Genomic DNA, 20,841 nt, shown 5'->3' on the forward strand with positions numbered 1-20,841 from the left:
CTGATAACTCGGTTATCAATGTGGCGCAAAAATTTTTTGTTGGTTGGCAGATATTCATACTTAAAAATCACGCCAGAATTACGTGTACATACATGCGGCTTTTAAGCAAACAAAATTTCTATATAAAATGTTTGTTCTTTATAGTTATTTCAAAATAAGAACATATTAGATTAGTTTTAATCCAATAATATCTGAATTTGGTTAAAACAATACAGAACATGGGGAACCTGCAGTTGTTTCCATGAATGACATGTCATGTTTGATCTTTGGTTTGAAGAAGTGATTTTAATGACTCCTAAGTAATATTTAGAATATTTTAAAGAATCGTTAAATAGTGGCCATTAGGTTGCAGTGATAAATAACTGATAAATATAAATCAAACGGTGTTCGCTTTTACAAGAAATGATTTATTATATTTTTGTATGAAAGGGGAAATCCATTAACGGCATTTGAAGTTAAAAAACATTAGATACAAGATTATGTACTTAAAAATCTGACAATAGAAGAATATCCTAAAGAAATAAAAGATTAAAACAATCAAATGGTTTTGAAGCTGCATTAGCAACATCTGCTAATCTTTATTTGGAGGTCAATAGGAAAGCTGCAAATCTGATGAGGCAAGGAGTCCTTCCTTTTTCTAAAAATTCCAAAGAAATTCAGAAATTTATACAGATTTTTACACCTTATACTGAAGACAAGTAATTGGCGATGGTTGTAACGTATAAGTTGATCAAGCATTAATATCTCGTTATTAGAACTGGGGCAAACGCAAGAGGTTTCGACCTATATCCTTTTTATAATAAGATAAGAGAAGCTAAAAGCATATGTTACCCTAAAAATGTTACACTAGCTGAAAAAGAGCCGAAATTCTATTGCAATCACTTGTTGATCAACTAACAAAAACGGCAAGTCAAAATCAGTAAACCTGGCTTGTAATCGCTCCCTTCCGCATTTCTTTCGAATTTGGCCTTGATCGTTAAGATGGGTTTTTATGGTAGTTCAAAGCATTCAGCTTATAAGCAGCCATTTTTTGAACATTTGGTTGATCGAAAACTTCTCATTACTTCACTTGTTCTACATTATTTAACACCTGTTATAAGAATTTGTACCTTGGATTTTTTAGGGTATTTCGAGTACACGTAGAAATTTTTAAACTTTAATCCGTTTTGGTATAGGATTAGGGTAAATAATTTATTTGTGTTTTCACAATTTGATGGTCCCGGAAACACTGAGCGAATGATGTCTAGTAGTAGACTGCAATTACGCTTCACCTTCTTCTTCTCTGATTGAACTAGGGTATCAAAGTTGCAAATCGAAAGTTTAACAGGTTGTGTCTTGAACCGCATCATGATCTAGACTTACGCCAAAGCAATGAATATAGCCTTCATATAGCTTTTATATCAGTTACATGCTAACCTCCGTTCAATGAGAAATGATTGTGCACAGTAAAGCAAATAGAATTTCAATCCATTATTAAGGTAAAGAGTTGCTGAAGAAAGTCATCAACAACTTTCTTACCAGTAGCACTTGCATGACCACCAATACTGTTTTCCACGTACTAAGCTAGCTGAACAACTTAGTAGAAGTGATCCTGAAGCTCAATCTTTTAGACGCAGCGAGTAAAGAATACAACATGGCATACTCGCTAAATCCCGAAAATGTTAAAACAAGCAACGCTGCAGGTAGTGCACAAGCAAGTAGCAATAACTAACGTGATGAATGCCAAAGCGAAACTCGGTGTGGGATTGAGAAAGAAGCCTGTTTCAAAAAGGAAATCTATATCGGTAAAGCTATTACCGCAGTAGTATACACTTGTCATACATTATTTTTGCCTCTTTTACAACTCAACAATTTTGGTACTCAAAATTGTTCACGCCATGTTTGAATTTGATGATAAGACTCGATTAGATTCTTGTCGAGCAGCTGCGAAATTTGAAGGATTTTCAGATGAACAAAAGGCCTGGCTGGAAGAAGTCACTGATTTGTTTAAGCGTATATCTCACATCCAGCTGAAGTTTTAACTTGTTATGTATTTCTTCAATAACATCATCATCTTGTACAGAATCGAAACTTGGAGGATATTTTTAAAATCTTCAAGAACGTTTTGACATTGTGGAACCTCAGAATCATTTAGGTTAATTTAAAGGAAAAATAATTTCAATAAAGTACAGTATGTGTTGATGTGCTTATTAGCTGATATGCTAATCGTGCATAACTGCCATCAACGATTCCTATAGGAATAAAACGGTTGTAGTTGGTCAAGGTGCGGATCTCCTCGCACTGATTATTGCTCTTTCTCCTGCGGAAAAGTATATTTTGTTTCATTTTATTTCTCATGCATTTAGTGGTTGCAATACAACCTCCGGCTTCTTTGGATATTAAAAAATTAAAATAAGTACTTTAGGCCAATTAGAAACCTTCTAAAACAAGTTTAAAAAAATGAAAATTCGTATGCTTCAATAAATTGGTGATTTATTTTAATCAGGCTATATCTTTATCTGGGTTTCCTCCAACTTTCGCAGCTGCTCGAATATATACTTATGGAGAGTATCATTGAATTCAAACATGGTAAGAAAAGAGTTTAGTTCCAGAGCTGCAGAGTTGGAAAAGAGGTAGGAATAGTTTATTACCAGTGTATACTACTAAGATACCAGCTCCATCTCACATAATCAATTTAATCGTTTTTCGTGTAAAATAGGATAAGCTAACGTTGCGTATGCGTAAAAGCTCGATCAAAATGTTCCGTAAGTTGTTTAATTTTCATTGTTCAGGTTGTCTCAATGAAGAAATCATTGATAAACTTCCAGCCAGAGTTGATGATGAAGACATTAATAACAGTTTCCCAACCACATTTTAACAATTATTGGCAAGTGTGCAATGTGTTACACTTCATAAGCGGTAGATAAATGAATGACTGATCCATTTTTTCTGGAAGTTCAATATTATGTTTAATTCTTTAAATATCGACAAAATCACTAAGCAATATTTGTAGATAATTTTCTGCTACACAAATTAACTCTGATATATTTGAACCGTAAAACCGCACCTTTTCAAGGCATGTGCAACAGAGTACTACTGTTACTACTACTACTATTACTGCTACTACTACAAACTTATATATAATTGAATAATTACTTATAAATTAACTTTATTGTTAAAAGATATTTGAAATTTTATTTACTAATTACTTAATACATTCTATATGGTGCATTTCACACAATATTTGCCACAAAAATTAGTGGATCCATCGAGAGAAGTGAAGGTCACGTTAGCAGATGTGATCGAGAGAAGTGATAGGAATTTCCAAGCGAAATTTATTCTAAAAAACATTATATGAACCGATAAAGCTATTGGTAGAAGGGTTTGAACCTATTAGCGTGTACAATGTATTGCTGATTGTTGTATAAAGTTTCATAATCAGAGGAACAAATACTTTTGCATATGGTGTAGGGTTTTTTGAATAGCAGTTATTCCTTTTTCCAAATATTTTTCATTTCTTGTTTTCCATATGTCTAACAATTCTTGATGAGTTAACGACGTGGTTGTTGCTAAGGCTGAAGGTAAATTGGCTTCTGTTCCAAGTGTTGTTTTAAAAGGCGTTAAACCTGTATTTTCATAAACTGTAGTATTTAATGCTAAACATATTAGATCCAAGTTTAGAACCAATTGCGATACACAGTTAGTGCCCTGACCAGTTGAGATGTGCTTTAGAGAAGAAAATATGTAAATGTAATGATCTAGTAGATTTGTAAGTATGTTTTCACTCGTCATTTCCCATAGTGTTATAAGAATTATGTATTTCGTGAGCACATGCTAAATGGATAAAATATATTCGTGTTCACTCGTTGTTTCCAATAAGGGGCTAACTATGTCCAACGCGATCTTCTCTTTCAGCTGCATCGGCATTTGGGAAAAACTGCTTCAACCGTAGTTCGCGTAGTCTCTTGAATGTTTTATTTTTATTAAAGTGATCAGTGGTCACGTTTCGGTGTGCCCTTCTAAACAGACTGTGTTTCTTCTCTTCACTTAATTTTTGACAGATCTTACACACAGGAAAAATGTATGTTCTGTGAATTTTTTTTGTAGTAGAAAATTCAACATATGCCTGATGCGTACACATTCCGTAATTCTTATTCAAGGATCCTCCATATGAAATTTAAGTCTGTTCCGGCTTTTGTATCTGGTGATATTTTTAATTTTTATGTAGAGGTGTTCGAATCATTTTTCTGCGGCATAATCTGGTAACTATATTCTTAGCAAAGAGACAAAATTTTTTTTCTTAATTTTAATTCAATTCTTCCTGTTGGCAAAACGTTTTATTTTTATTCCACTAGACAGATGGTTCCTTTTCTAGTTTGGTGCCATATTTTCTTTTCCTTTTTTATTAACGACTTTGTATCTGTATGCTTTCATCTGAAATCTCCACCTTGTTAACCTGGACGAAGGGCCTTTTACGTTAAAAAACCACGTCAAAGCTTGGTGGTCTATTTGTAGTATGAATTGACGTCCGAGAAGATATTGTCGATGCCACTTAACTGATCAGACGATTGCTAATGTTTCCTTTTCAATAGCAGTGAATTTTAGCTCATGTTCGTTCAGAATTCTTTAAATCTAACAAACTAGTTGTCCCTGTTTAGATAAAATCGCTCCCAGTCCAATATTACTTGTATCGGTGGTTAAAGTAAATGTGTCCTTGATGTCAGGATATCTTAATACCGGGGGAGAGCAAAGAGCATCTTTTCACGTTTTAAACCATTTTTCGCAACATTACTTACAGTGCAAGCGTTGATTTTACTTTGTCAGTGCTGTTAATGGTTTAGCTATCGTAGAGAAGTTAAAAAAAATTTTCGGTAATATCCTGCTTGTCCCAAGAAAGATATGACTTCTTTTTGTTTCTCGCGTCTTTCGAAATTTTGAACAGCAGATAATTTACCTGGGTTTAATTTCACTTTATTTTCCGTGATCACGTGTTCCAAGTATTCTAGTTCCGGTCGAAGAAACTCACACTTGTCTGGTTGAAGTTTAAGTCCAGTAGCTCGTAAGCGTTCAAATAAGAGAACCAAGATTTTAGTTGTGTTCTTCGCGTGTGCTTCCGAAAACAACAATGTCGTCCAGATTAGCGAAAAATATTTTTCCTATAAGTCCTCCTACTGCTGCGTCCATCATTCTGTGAAATACGGCTCGAGCGTATTTGAGCCCGAAAGGCATGGGGTTATAGCGAAAATGTCCTTCAGGTGTAGAAAATGCAGATGCTGCCTTCCTCGGATTCCACTTCCGCTTCCTGGATATCTTCTTTTTTCGTTTCTTCTTTGGAATAGTTCACACGATTGGGATGTCGACTTCCCGAGGCTTTCGTATTGAAATTTTTCTGCCTGGAGAAACATTGATTTTCGGTGTGTCCAAGGATTTTGAAGTGACTGCTAAATAACTGGATTCTCTGCTGCAAAGGTATGCTGTGATATGGAAGATTGTTTAATGACTGGCATTTTTGTTTATTCAATTAGGAGCTTAAGGTTTTAACATGAGATTTATTAGGGGCTGTGCGAATAGGTAAGTGGAGCTTAATCATATTCTGGATTGACAAATTTTTTCTTCCTTCAGCTAACCAGACTTCTGATTAAATTGCCATTTGTTGTGCTTCTCTAACATCGCCAGGATTTTTGCTTAAAATTCGTTCTGAAATTTTGCCTCTTAAATCCATGATGTATTTTTCGAGAACTATTTGATCTTTATTTTTATGCAAATTTTACGTTCGTGTGTTAAGGGATTTTCAGACTGAACAGCATACAAACGTTCTTGGATTCTTTGGCTGAATGGTGCATTGAAATTCTGCGCACTTTCCCCAGCTTCTTGGAATAATTGTAAGAGTTTTGTGCGATGAGTTTCTTGTGATTCAGTAGTTGCAAAATTAGTTCTAAGAGCTTTAAAAAGATTATTATAATTCTGAATTGATAAGAAATGAATAGATTTTTTCGCTTCTTCTACGATTTATCTGCGATAATCCAGTCTAATCAAAGTTTTGAATTTGAGAAGAGTGATTTATTTTTTATTGCAAGAGCGATGTAGGGTTTAACTCCCATATCATCTTTTCCGTTGAATTTTTGAATTAATTTAACTGTGTCTCTCGAAGGGATAGTTTCGCTTGTGGTGTGTCGCGCCGCGTTCTCTAATCTCTGTATCATTCGGTACAACGAAATACTCACGCACGCACATAGTCCGTGGCGAAGTTAACCTTGTAGCCAGTCACTAATTTCTAATTCAAATTCACTTTTTAAAAGGAAAGGCCAAAACTTTGGCTAAACATTGTGAATGAATCGAAAAACGCCTTTTAACAAAAGGTATAGTATTGTGTAGCCGACTAGCCTTCCGAGGTTTTGGAGAGTCATTACAGAATACTCTTTTTTATTTAAAATGTTTTCCTCTTCTTTTTACTGACTTGCGATTCCCAGCGAAGATTTTTGGAAGCTGCTTTAGTGGATCTAATCGTTCTGGGCAGCCGTGGGTTTTAGAGTCCGTGAGTTCTGCAATTCCAACGGTACCAACTTGGTTGGGTGACGTCGCGTCTTTAGTCTAATTTTCATGACAAGGAATCACTGTGAGCCTACTTAATTCAGACTAATACATGTTTTCCTGATTTTAATTCTGTATAAACATTCTTATTAATACTTTATGAGAATTTCGTATCAATCAAAAGTATCCTGGCATGGATCGTCAATGTATGTGACGGTCTGAATGAAAAGTGACTTTTATTTAATTTGTCCTGGCGCAGAATTGGCAATCTGGTCAGATAGTTTATTTAAATGAAAAACAAATTGCAGTCGTAGCAGTCAGGTAAGAAATAGACAAAGCTATTAAATTGCTCAATGTTTCTTTGCATCAAGAAAACTAATAGATTGTTTCTCACGCACTAAGAGTTAATGGTCTTTCAATTATACTTGCCCAAAAAACTAATTAATCAAAGGCTTAATATATTACTTTCTCCTTGTGTGAGTACTAACGATAAATTAAACCGTGACCTCAATCTGAAGCGTTCTATTATTTAACCTTATAATCCACAAATTTCCATAGTCTTTTAAAGACTGGATAGTAAAAATAAACATTAAAATCATTTTCAAACCTGTCAAAGGTCATCTTAACTGTTTAAGCAATCAAAAAGACTCAGTCGCAAAAATAAAATGACTAACGTAGTTTATAAAATAACTTTCTTGAATTGTGATAAATCTTATATTGGTAAAAAACATCATATAGATGTAATAATCAAGGAAAACATGAGAGATTGTAATCATTACAGACATAACACTGCTTTTGAAAAACACGCAACTTGTAACAAACATTTCTTTGATTTTGATAAAGTTACTATTCTTGCTAAGATAGAAATTAGTAGAAGCATATATTTATAAAAATGTTTTACATTGTTAAAATTACAAAGAATATTAATTTTTAGAACCTACACCTATGCTATGAACTGCACGTATAACAGCCTTATTTATGCTTCTCAATGATAATACTACATATATTTCTTCTCTGCTATTCATGCCACTAACTTACAATGAGCTCATTTCTTAAATTTACACCGCAATATCAATATCTACGTTTTCTCGTGTATTTATATCTCTCTCATCCTTCCTTCTCTCTTCTCCCAATGTATTGTCCACACATCGAAGTAGAAGAATCGTACGTACAGTAAACCAATTTTTGCATTTTTATTTTTTATACTTAAGCCAATATTCTTTAGAATCAAGTGCAAGTTAGTTTGATGTTTTTACTATTTGCGGTAATGCAAATAATTGTCTTTTTTTCTGAATAATTGTATTCAGATGTTTTTCTAGATTTTTCAAAAAATTGTGTAAATTAATCCACAGTACCCGATTAAGCAGGTACAGTGAGCCACGCGGGCAGGTACAATAGGCCATGAGAGAAAACGCTATAAAAAATATATCAATCAGTGCAAGTTGTAGTGAAATTTCCGCTTGATACAATACAATTTAATAATTGACATATATGTGAAAAATTCACGATCAGGGAAACTAAAAACACCTAAAAAATGTAAACAAAAAAAGCTGAGTGATTAACATTAATTCCCGACGATATTATGTATTCTTCAAAGTTACTGTTCTCTCAGTCTCATTGATTGTTCGAAACCAAAATTAGTTTCTTAAACAGACCTCAGTAGACGTTTTTTTGTAATTTAAAACTGCAAACAATTTTTCCGCTGAAACTTCTTATGAAATTTCGTTAAGAAATAAAAAACGTTTAATTTTTGACTTATTTAGTAAAGAGAATTTTGACGACAAGGTCTATGCGAAAAATATAGAATCCGTCGTCGAGACATTGAAAGTTTCGATGGATCAATTAAAACTTCAAACTTTTAGTATGTCTTAGGGAGGCAATGATTTCGATAAAATGCCGTGAGAAGCGCTTGAATCAAGATTTAGAATGCATTTTGACCAAGGTGATTAGGCTATAACTAACTCTACTGGAGAAATAAAAGTACTTCTCGAGGGCGCACGTTTGCAAATAATTAAAGAGTGTCATGATTCTGCTGTAGGTGGACACAAAAGTAAAACAAAAACACTTCCTAGAGTTAAAGAGAGACTTTATTGGCAGGGAATAAGGGAAGATATTATTAAATACGTAAAAGCTTCTGAATTATGTCAGAAAAAAAGGTTGTAATAGTAAAAATAAAATGACCAATATGCATAACTGATACTCCCATAAGAATTTTCGAAAAATTACAAATGGACATCGTAGGGCCTTTTCCTATAACTATTTCAGGAAATTCCTTTATGCTTACATGGCAAGATTTAATTTTGAAATACTGACGTGCAATTCCTCTAGCTAACATCAAAACTCCAAAGTTAGCTGTGGCTTTTTCAGAAAGTTTCATTTGTAGATTTGGTTGTCCGAAATTAGATGAATCGATCAAGACATAACACCGCACGAGTGTGTGTTCGGTCGTAAGGCAAGGTTCCCCTCTGAGCTCGCTGACGAAAAGATACCCCTGACCAATGTCAAACAAGTCAATGACCTTTATAATAGAATTTTAGAAACAGAATCTCAAGTGGCTATGCGTCTAGATGCAGCGAAGCTACAATGTAAGAAGTACTCTGCTTGTAAACTTAATGAAAAAAATTTTCAACCAGAACAGTATATTTACCTTTTAGAAGAAAAAAGACAAAACAAATAATATGATTATATTACTTATCGTTAAATGATAATCAGAATTATAGTGGACTATAATGGAGAAATCGAAAAGGAAAACAAAAATTAGAGAATTTTCAAATGAATCAACTAAAGAATGTATTCTTGCGGTACAAAACTTGATAAGTTTTCAAATTATTCATGTGAACATAAATTTACAAAATATTATTTTAAATAAGCAAAACGTAATATAATGTAAATAAAATATTGTTTTATTATTATTTTTAATTAATTTTAAACTATATGAAAAATAATTTAAAAATTCAAAAAATTTAATTCATAAAGTATTGTAGAATAATATTATATATTCAATTAAAGTTCTAGACTTATGTGCTGCAAAACCCTTAAACCCATAAATAAAAGTGAAACCTCGTCCACGGATTTCTCTGGCGCAGGAAGAGATGTACGGGGAGTAGGGTAGCAGTGACCATCTCCCATGGAACTATTCTTAGAAAATAGAAACTAGGTCAAATTTTAAACCTACACTAAGAAGATATACAGCTAATTTTTTTTTAAGTTTGAGAAGAATTTAAAAAAACACGTTTTTCATGTGCATTATTCGCGCTAAGATATAAATTGTACAAAATTCATTTTTTTTAATCCTACAATATAGTCATATTAATGATAAACAAAATTAATACCCTATCAATAGGGTAAGAGCACCAATTCCTGGCACCCCACCAATTGTTGGCACCCTTATCTAGATTTTATGAAATAATAAGAGAATAGAGATAAATAGCAAATTGTTTTTTTCTTCTTTCAAATAGTGCAGACATTTTTTCGTTGTAATATGTATTCATCTTATGCTAAGCAATTATGTATGTGTTCTGAAATTACCAAATTCAGTCTTGTTTCCAGGTTACCAAGAATTTTCAGGTTAGCACATTTCGAGGAAACGTTAAAACTGTTAATAAAAAATAACTAAGATTTAACTATAATTTATTTAATGAATAATAGGAGGTGTCAATAAATTTTCAATCTGCCAAGAATTGGATTGTATGTTCTTGCAATGATTTCTATTCTTGGTAATCGGAAAAAGTATGGTTATGTTCGTTTGTTGTTGTATAAAATTCAGAAACAAAGACCGAATTAAGAGTAAAAACAATATTTTAAAGCAAATTACTAAAGCGGTACTTAAAAAAATTAAGTAAATAATTATATTTAGTGATATATGTTATTCAGAAATAAGATTAAATTCGTAATTTAGCGATGTAGACTTAACCACAAATCAGTCTCATGTACTATATATATATATCACTCACAACTATTCTGTCAAACAAAATTACTGCCTGATTTACCTATAGAAAAAGAATCTGGGTTAAAATTTTTAACACTTCTGAAAATGTGTTAAATAATAATAAGGCCGATTTAAATAGTATAGAGAGAAAAGAACTGTTTTGTAACCAGTTTTCAGGTAAGCATGCAACTGATCAAACATTACACGATTCTGTAAATTTGAAACGAAAATCGATTTCAACCTAACACTTATAAGAAATTGCATTAAAATGTGTAAAAACGGAAATATGCATGATTATTTACGTTTCCCTCTAACCCCAAAACGAAAAAGAAGGCACATGAAAGCAAAAGGCATCTATGTTTTAACATCGCAGGAATGCGGAGATTAGAAATTATAAAAAATAAAATGAAAAAATACAAAACTAAGATTAAGGAAGCCAAAAAGCAAAAACGAAAACGGCGAAATTAAATTTCAGAAAAATACCAAGAATATAGAAATGGAAAAAAGTTAGGAACCAAAAAGACTATGAACTAAAAAAAATCAATTTTCAAATATTAACGATCTTATTGATTTTACTGAAGGAGTTACTAGAAAAAGAAAGTTAAAAGCTAATTCCACTGATTCTGCTGAAGCAGTCAAAAGAAGCCGAGGATCATAATTTCTAAATTTGGACTAGATAGATGCTGATAATTAAGTAATTGAAGCCAGACTATTTGTTTGTAAATGAAAAAAACATTAATATACAATGTTTCTCTTCACTATTCACTTAATAGTGATACTATTAAAGTTAAGTTTAATCTGATTTCTTCACCATCTTATCTTCATATAACTAGGGTGCCAATAATTGGGGCCATCCCTGCCAAGAATTGCATTTTTAGGCTAATGAGCTAATTTTAATTATTTTTTTTAGTTTCTAATATATATTGAGGTAAATGAAGCTTAGAATTTGATACCCTCTTATATTAGCACTGTACATATTATTATTACATTTATCACACGTACAGTTTTTGACATTAATTTCATTCTCAAAGCCTGAAATTTGCCTTAACGTGCCAACAATTGGGTACATTGCCCTAGTACTAGATGATTGAATAATCTTAAAAATATTTTTTTTCAGGTTTTGAAACAAAAATAAGAAAACTAAAGAATCTCAAAAGAAAATGTTGTAAGCAAGAGTGATAGATTAAACAATTTCCGTGTTTCTTCATTGTTAAAATTTGGTTGGGCACGAAGACAATGATCTTTCCAGCTGTTATATCTTAAAAATTCGTTATGATATATTTGATAAAATGTTTTGACAAACAATTGAAGAAATAATTTTTAATTAATAGCCACGCTATAGCGTGACTTTTCTACAAGGGCGAAGGTGTAACGGTGTCGCTTTTCTAATAAGTTGTTTGCACCATCAGAGGCAGCACTTCGTTGAGAACTTCAACGTGGAATAAATTCAAATAAGCGTAATCAGTTTTACACTCATTAATACTTAAACAATATATTTGGAGTAAACTGGAAATTTGGAATACTAAGAACGAAAATATAAAGCCTTTTTTTACTCTTACGATCTACGAGTGACATAGAGGCGCGGTGCTAAGATAAGTATGGACGATTCATTGACAGGTTTATAATTTAAACTTGAGAGAAAAACTGAATTTTAACTTTTGATAGCGTTCCAGTTGTAAGTGCGTTAGTATTTTACTAAGAAGAGCCAAAAAGAAGCTTGTCAACGAAATCTGGACCAGTTTCAGTTTTGTGAAAGAGCGGTGGATGTTCTGCGCAACTCCGAAAGCTTTTATCTAGGAGACGCACTTCGATTATAGATCAGGGTAAACTAAATATACAAGTTTTATAAATTTTTTATTTGGTATATAAATTCTCCTTACATTTATTATAATTAATCGCAGTTTTATTTCATCGTTGTGTTGTCGATTCCACTCTGGCGGAGTGAGTTTCTACTCTTCGTTGTGAGAACTTAGCTAACTTTAATAAAGACAACAAGAAATAAACAAAATAACTTTAAATTTCTTTTTAGATTTAAAACACACATTTTTAAATTTAGGTTTAAGTTAGATTGAAATTTCGCGCGTAAAACTAATACAGATCCTTACAGTAGCTGGCCGGTGGTAGCTTGCGCTACGTGGTAGTTGATGTTGAAGAAGTGAAAGGATTAAGTCAAACTCTTTTAGGTTTGAATATGAAGATATTAATAAAAAAAGTTGTTTCTTTTACAAATAAAAGCAATAATTAAGTGTGGTAGTACAGAAATAGAAAACCAATTTATTTCAAGTTCAATTTTTAAATGTACATAATTGATTCCTTTTGTTTCATACAATAACGAAGAGAGAAACTGTTAAATACAATTTTAATGCCCCGGTATGAAAAGAAAAATTCTATAAAATTCAGAATCTGAATTACCACAAACACGCGAATTTTCCTTTGTCGAAAGTTCCACCACAGAGTACAAAAAAAAAACAAAATCTATTTTTTTTAATTGACTTAGAAAAATTTAATGAAAGAATATTGAGAAGAATCGAAAAATGAGGGAATGCAAAACAAAGAATAGAAAGAAAGAGAATAATTTCACTTTGAAAACGCAAAAACTAGCACTTTTAATCGATCAGTTATAAATATAAAATATTTATGTTAATAGAAATACTTTGCAATATTGTCAAGAAATATTTTTATAATTATATTTAAATGTAAATAAATTTTGTTTACTTTACATAATATTATTTAATTAATGTACAATTGTTTATTATGTAATTAAATCTGTAATTTGTTTAAAAACTATAAAATATAATCAAAATGAATCCACCGTTATGGTGGACAAATAAGAAGGAATTAAAATAGTCGAAAATAAAGCATGTGAGTATGGAATTAAAAATAACCTTGGCAACAAAATTAAAATTTCCAAACATATGTAGCGCAAGGAGGAAGAGAAACTATGCAAGTACACATATTTTGTGGAAAGATTAGAAGGAATTAAATTGATCGAAAATACAGCATGTAAGTATGGAATTAAAAATAACCATGAGAGATGTGTCTAGTGATCGGATTAAGAGGAATTAAAAAAAATGGAAAATATGTTCACCTTCATGGAATAGAATAGAAATGTCACTGGTTAAGGAAAAAGAAAAGAAATAGTTTCATTTTTGGAAATTATTAACATTTATTAAAAATCAAAATAATTGGTGCCAGTTCATTGAAGATTTTTAGCCTAAAATGTCCAGCTAGTGAACTATATCCATACACGTAGACAAGTTTCTTGTAACAGTGGTTCATTTGAGACCAGAAGAAATTTACTTGAAGAAAATTTGTTACTTTTTGGGGCATGGTTCTGTTGAAACCGCTGAAATAATTATAATTAATTATTATTGTCTCAAGTCTTTACATGAAAAACCATAAAAACGTTTCTTTCAACTATCTTATGATAGCATTAATAGTTACACAGAACTTGAAATGAAAAATTTGTATACATTATTAGTTCACATAATTTTGTTGACTGAACAGAAACCTGGCCTTGAAATTTGGCCATCACATCAGATGTTTGAAACAAATGCGGTTAATAATACCAAAAGAACGATTTGGACTGTTTTTGTCACCTTTTTTAAGACAAATCGGATTTTTCCAATTATTAATAATTGTAATATGTACCATGTTACTTAAGTTTCAAATATGCCATTTTTAAGTTTCTTATGACATGTCATTGTCGAAATGTCGCATTTAAAACAAATAACGGTCATGGAAAAAAGTTTCAAAATTTGGACGATGACGTCTTATCAAACGGGACTTGAAAAAATAATCCAAAATTTTTTCTAAATATTTTCAACAATAAATAGAAGAAAAACACCAACTCACGATACTAAGCACATATGAATATTACTTATTTACAAAATTGAATTCAGAAAAAAATTCCTTTCGTTTTGAAATGATGGTTTTTTGATCTAACGTAAGTACATCTTAAATTTAAGGTTGAAGGGTTTTCTATTTGTCACAAAAAGGATCTTTTTGCAGAAAATATTACTCTTTAGCAGAAAACTTCACATCCTTTGCAGCCAATTCATTCCGTTTGTGTGAAAATGATGTTCACGTGTTACGAAACACATCGGGTAAGAGGACGATTCTTTTGTTTAAAGAAAAACCTTTCCTCTATTTTTTAATTCAGAAATGAATATTTTTACTTAAAAAAATAAAATCACTTTTCGAAAAATATTTTAGGAAGTAAATTATTGATTATTGACTCAAATTACGATCAGCTTTAACAGTCTGCACGACGACTGGAGTTAAACTCTGAATACACATTAAATATTTTTAACATCATTTATTTTTAAAAAATTGGAGTGGTTGCCGAAATCTGTTCTTTTCAGAAGCAATTAGGTGATACGTATTTTTGCTATTTTCGAAACAGAATTTGCTTTGCACAGTTATTCGCATTTGAATGTTGTGCTTTGTTTTGCAAAAAACCAGATTTTTCTTCAAACATCTATAAAAAATAGATGCATAAAGAAAATAATTCGAATTTTACAAAAACAAAGCACAGCATGCAAACACGCATCACTTTTTAGAAAAACTTCTGTTTGCAAATCAGAAAAATATGGATCACCTAATTTTCTCTAAGAAAAACCATATTTTGCCCTCAAGAAGCTTTTGCAAATTTAGATAATGCTACCGGCTGGATATTGAAGCTATATTTTAATCTTCCGATTCCTTAAAAAAAGCAACTACAATGTTGAAACTTTTTTACGAACCAATTACGTGTGTCATGTTCGTTCAAGTAGTATTATTTTTAAAATCTTTTAAATCATGAAAACGGATAATCCGCCCTAGACCTAAATTTTACCAAATTATCCTGCAAATCTAAGCCCTTGCCTTGATTACATGCTATAAATTATTATTTTAAAAAGTTGAAGGAATGCAGATCACCTATTACAATTTTGAAAAAAACAGTCAGAATCATTAATTTTAGCTCATACTATCCCACATATCTCGAGAACCTGTCGTGACGGCCAAATCCTGAAGGAAGATTTGGATTTAGAGGACAGAATTATGTAAAAAGCCCATTTTCATGCACAACAGAAAAAATTCTTTGCAAACCTTTGTTATCAGTTTGCCAATAATCTTATCTCATCCTAATATTAATGAAGGTAATTTATTATTTAAATATTATTATTATGAGCTTTTTTAATTATTCTGAATAAATGAAAATATTTTTCTATACAACTTACGTTCACCACAAGTTTTCATACAATTTTGATAATTTCTACCCACTTGATGCTTGGAATGATCAATTTTGTAACAAATGGTGATAGCGGGTGTCGCTTCTTTATCGCTCTGAAAACGATATCTTGTAAAAATCAAATGTTGAATGTTAAAAGGTGAAAATAAAAGTTTGGTATACCCACTTTGCACTTTGTGTCGCATTTACTGGCACCTTCAGCTTTAAAGATGTTTGTTAATAGAGTTGAGATTGCTTTAAAAAACAAATAGTAAACATAAGTTTTCGGTCTTACTTGACAAGGTAGTTCGGACGAGCCAGCTGAATGCCAAGAAAAAATTTCAAGATAGAAAAAATGCTTTCTTAAACATTGAATTTCTTATTTGAAAGAAAATAAGCAACTATTTTTGCAATTTTATGGAGTCCTATATTTGAGACCAATGAAATTTGTTCCGCAAAAAATTTAACTCCACGGTTTTTTTTGGGTATGTATCAAAATTAGAATTTTCGGGGACCGTTGTTCCTTTGACAACGGTTTTGTCGGATATGGATGCTTTGTTTCATCATGCTCGATTTACGGTTTAATAAAGCCTAACAGTATCTCAAACCTTTCTCGTATTTCTTTTTTTAACTCATCCGATGAATGTTAGAAAGTTTCGTGTTTCTCCTGTAAAATTCAGGTTTTAGCATTTTTACCTATACGCAGTATGGTCCGATATGGATTGTTGATATTTTCATTCTGAAAAATAGGTATGTCTGTCCATCTGTCCGTCCGTCCGTAAACACGATAACTCTTAAAATAATGAAAGGGTCAAATTGAGTTTCAGCATATTTTTTTAGGTTATCAAGGAAAGGATGAGTTTCTAAAATGAAAATTTTAAACTAAACAACGCACGATATGAATAACAACAGAAAAAGAAAAACATTGCTTTTTAAAAGTCCAGAAAAATTGTCATAAAAACTTTTTGTTTTTTCCTGAAAATCGAAAACTTAAATTTTAATAGCACAAAAAAGAATGGAAAATCAAAAATTCCATTTTCTGGTCTCGCATGAATTACTTTTTGATAGGCAAAAGCTGTTAATCGAAAAAAGGAATATAAATTTGTTATAATGCATTACATTCTCATCATTTATAATTAAGAAAATATTATAATTGTCCAAAATTTGACACGAAAAAACATTCAAATTTTGATTGAAATGACACAAAATACAACATAAAAAGTCTTGAAGAGAAACTGTAGCTGTTAAAAAATCCTACAAAATTTCTTTGAAATATCTTTCAATATGACTCGTCATTTGACCTTTATTTATCAAAAGTAGTATGCACAAAATCTAAAACTCCAGTATTACGCCAAAAGAAGGGAAATGCGTAAAAAATCTAAAAGAAGAGTTGAAAGATTTTTTTTTCCTGAAAAATAATATGAAAACAAAAATCCTATTTTCAACATAACAACGCGAGATACAGAAAAATGTCTGAAGAAAGGATTGTTGTTTAGAATATAATTATACATTTATAAATGTCCGTCAAAAATCGAAAGCGTAGCGCGAGTATATACATGAATACTTGGATCTAAAAGAGATCTTGTTGATAAACTTTCCTTCAGGGATTATAAGTGCAAAGAATAAATATCCGACCGCGATGCACGAGGTATAAATAAGTCATTGCACGAAGAGCGGTGTAACGCATTATCGAGCGCGAAGCGCGAAATCCAAATGACACGCGTCCTAGGCGCGCTACAACTTACGAGCGAAGAAAGGCACCCGCGTAGCATGCGAAGATAATGTTCTCACGCAGTGGGCACATTTTTATTACAATCTTATTATTTATGATTGAGAAAGCATTAGAATTGCAACAGCAGGTAAGGCAATCGTGGTAGCAAGGTGTCATGAATGTTGCGGATAGACAACAGTAAAAAAGAAGCAAGAAATGAAGCAGAGGCAAAGAGAGAAATCAAAATAATTTATTCCTTGGTGTAATTTTTTAAAATAACTTACTTAATAAAATCGTGAACAATGCTCTCAGTCTCATGTTGGAGAATTGGGAAAAAGAGCTCTTCTTTTCTAAATAGTAGGACAATGATAAAAAAGCGTGATGTAAATTGTCGCTTATATATCCAGCGAAATAAAATGGTGTAATTAGCAAGGCTCGGTTTTTCAAATGTGTGTGATTCTAATTAAACATTCAACATTTATTAACACATGAAAACAATATAATGTTATCATAAATCGATATAGCATTTCGTATTTCAATATGAGACGAACGTCCTCAAAAAACTAAGTGTGTTTAAACAAAATGTAATGAAACAAAGTAAAAAAATTCACGACAGAAACTATCTAAATGACTTTGAATTATTATCCATATATACTTAATTTAAAAGTTTCCTTTTTCGAATCGGCTGCGTCACCATTTCAACGATTTTTTACGAAGTGGAATTTAGTCATGCATATATATTTTAAAGTTTTGTCAATTATTTAAAATAAAGTCATGCTTCTTTGACAAAGCGAAGGCTTCATCTCAGAAATATCTCCACACTTTTTTAATCGCGCCCGGAAAATGATTTTTTAAACAACAAGATTAATATAAAACATTTTTCAATCATTCTAAACAAGACTATTAGACTAAAAAAAATTCAAGGAAATAACCAAATTTTATATCTAAATATCTACAAACGTTACTTCAATAATTTCTACGAATAAATAATTAAAACAGTCACTCTTAGCTACTACAGGATCAAACATATTTTCCCATTTATTTCTTTTTTATTGGAAAAACTATTAGTTAGTTCGAAGAACTACAGTTATCTCTGAATTTTTCTCGGATAAACCTTCACACATTTTCAATTAAGACGAAAAAAATAATTACTTAAACAATTACAAAGCTTATAATTTTGTGAAATTTATTTAACAGTCATGGAGAAAAAGTAATAATTAATTACAGAGTCTTATCTATACATAATAAAACTAAGTTTGTAATATTACGATAAAGTTAGTTTAAACATTGTTTTTATCACCTCTGCCTTTCTTATTCGCTACTACAGGATCGAGCATCTAAATTTCTTATTTGTGCTCTCGGCAATATCCCGAGATGCTTTTTAATTTAGGCAAAATAAAATACTTTTTTAAACAATTTCAACGTTTATCATTTTTCGAAATTCATTTAATAAAAATAGGAGACAAATAAAAGTTAAATACTCAAATAGAACGTACGCTGATGTATATGTCAAATAAAAATACATTTTTATTCATGCGAAAACCTTAGATTAGATTTTTTTATCACCCTACATTTCCTCTTTCTTTAAGGTTCTTGGCAATTACAGAATATTTCAAAAGATTTTGAAAGATTCAATAAATTGCCAAAAAAGAATCTAAAATTTTTTAAGCGAACTTTTTTAGTTTTGCAGAATTTTTTTCAAAGATTTAGGAAAAGTTTGAATAATTTTATGAAATATTTGGGAGATTTAGAGAAAATTCTTTACCATTATAAGGTCCGTATTTACTTTTCTAATTTTATTTTATGATATTTTTTTATTTCTTAGTAAATATTTTGGTTTTTAGATTTTTTAACTCATGGAAAATTCCTTTAAAGTATTCAGTACGTATTCACTTTTCTAATTTTATTTTATTATGTAGTTTTTCTTCCTTGCCAGAAGGTCTCAAAACGTAGAAATTTGACCAAAACGGAGGTAGGGGCATACTTTATACAAATCTAATACCTTCTCTGATGAGAATGTAAACATTTAATTAAATCTTTTTCTCAAAACAGCATTTTTTTGGTCAAAAATTCGTCAATTTGTCTTTTTTAGTCCAGAAGTAATTTTTTGAACCTATTATTTTATTTTATATTCAAAATTTATATTTTTAATGGAAATAAATAATAATATACAATATATAAAAATAATAATAATAAAATTTCTACTATGCAGTAAAAAGTTCAATATTTTGTTAAAAATGCAACTATTATATTAAAAATGCATGACTTTTGTATAAAGGGCTTTGTTTGTTTGTTTGAAAATTAATCTTTCTACATTGAAAAATCAGATATTGTTATTTAGAATTTATTATTCTCAGCTGAAAATAAACTTTTACATTGAAAAATCGTTTGTTTTTTTCTTAAACGCAGAATTGATTAGTCTTTTTTGGTAATTTATAAATAGTCAGACAAAAATAAAATGAATAATTAAATTTTTTTCTCTATTAGCATTTTTTTACTTGCATGATTTTCATTTCATTACATAATATTAAAATATTTCGAAATCAATAATTACGTTAAAAGTATTGGCGAAAATAGAAGAATAATTAAATAGAACGTCTAGAAAATGTTTAATATACATTTTCTACATATTTTTATTGAACATAAATAAAATGCTGACATTAATTATATTAATAGTAAACTAAAACATTTTTAAAAAAAGTTAAATTTTTTCTTGTACTGCAATTTTTCTGTTATATATAATGGCAATGATATTTATCCTTAATTTGCTTTAAAATCGTTGCGCGAATCAAAAAACTATATTGAAAAAATCTTTGAAACAGAAATTTGTAAGATAATTTGTTTTAAATAATGGTATTTATGTTAGAACCTTTCATGATTATAAACACCCATGCTGATTAAAAAAGTGAAATTAATAGCAGAAATCGTTTCAAATTTGTATATTTTTTTAATAGTTCGATTCAATCTTATTATTATTAATGTTATTGTAATCGTATTTTTAATAAGATATATACTAATAATATAATTAGTATTAAGATGTTTTTAGTCTGACAATATGTAAAACGAGTTCCGCGTGTTCTATCATAGTGTCAATATTACTTATTTGTCCTCTACTTTGACTATTTGCGTGGTAAGAAGGAAATGTGAATAACAAATTTTGTTCAAACTTTAAAAAAATTATAATTAGCGATTTGGAAGTAAAGCATCTAAATATGTACTTAACACAATTTTCCCTATTTCCTTCTTTTACCGTTTTCGAAATAATTTATCTATTTCTTCTGTTATCAAGAAAGGTTCCCTTTTTCCCAGGCTATCTAGCCTTCTGAAAATCCTGGAAAACCTGGAAAAGTCCTTGCATTCTCTCACCTTTAAAAGCATGAAAAATTCTTAGAATTTTGCTTAAAACCCCTTTCCTAAACTACATTACTAATTCGAGAGTGAGATCTACAATTTGTTTCCGTACATTTTGTGATTATAAAT

This window comes from Belonocnema kinseyi, chromosome 4, assembly GCF_010883055.1.
Source record: "Belonocnema kinseyi isolate 2016_QV_RU_SX_M_011 chromosome 4, B_treatae_v1, whole genome shotgun sequence".
Classification (NCBI taxonomy): Eukaryota; Metazoa; Arthropoda; class Insecta; order Hymenoptera; family Cynipidae; genus Belonocnema; species Belonocnema kinseyi.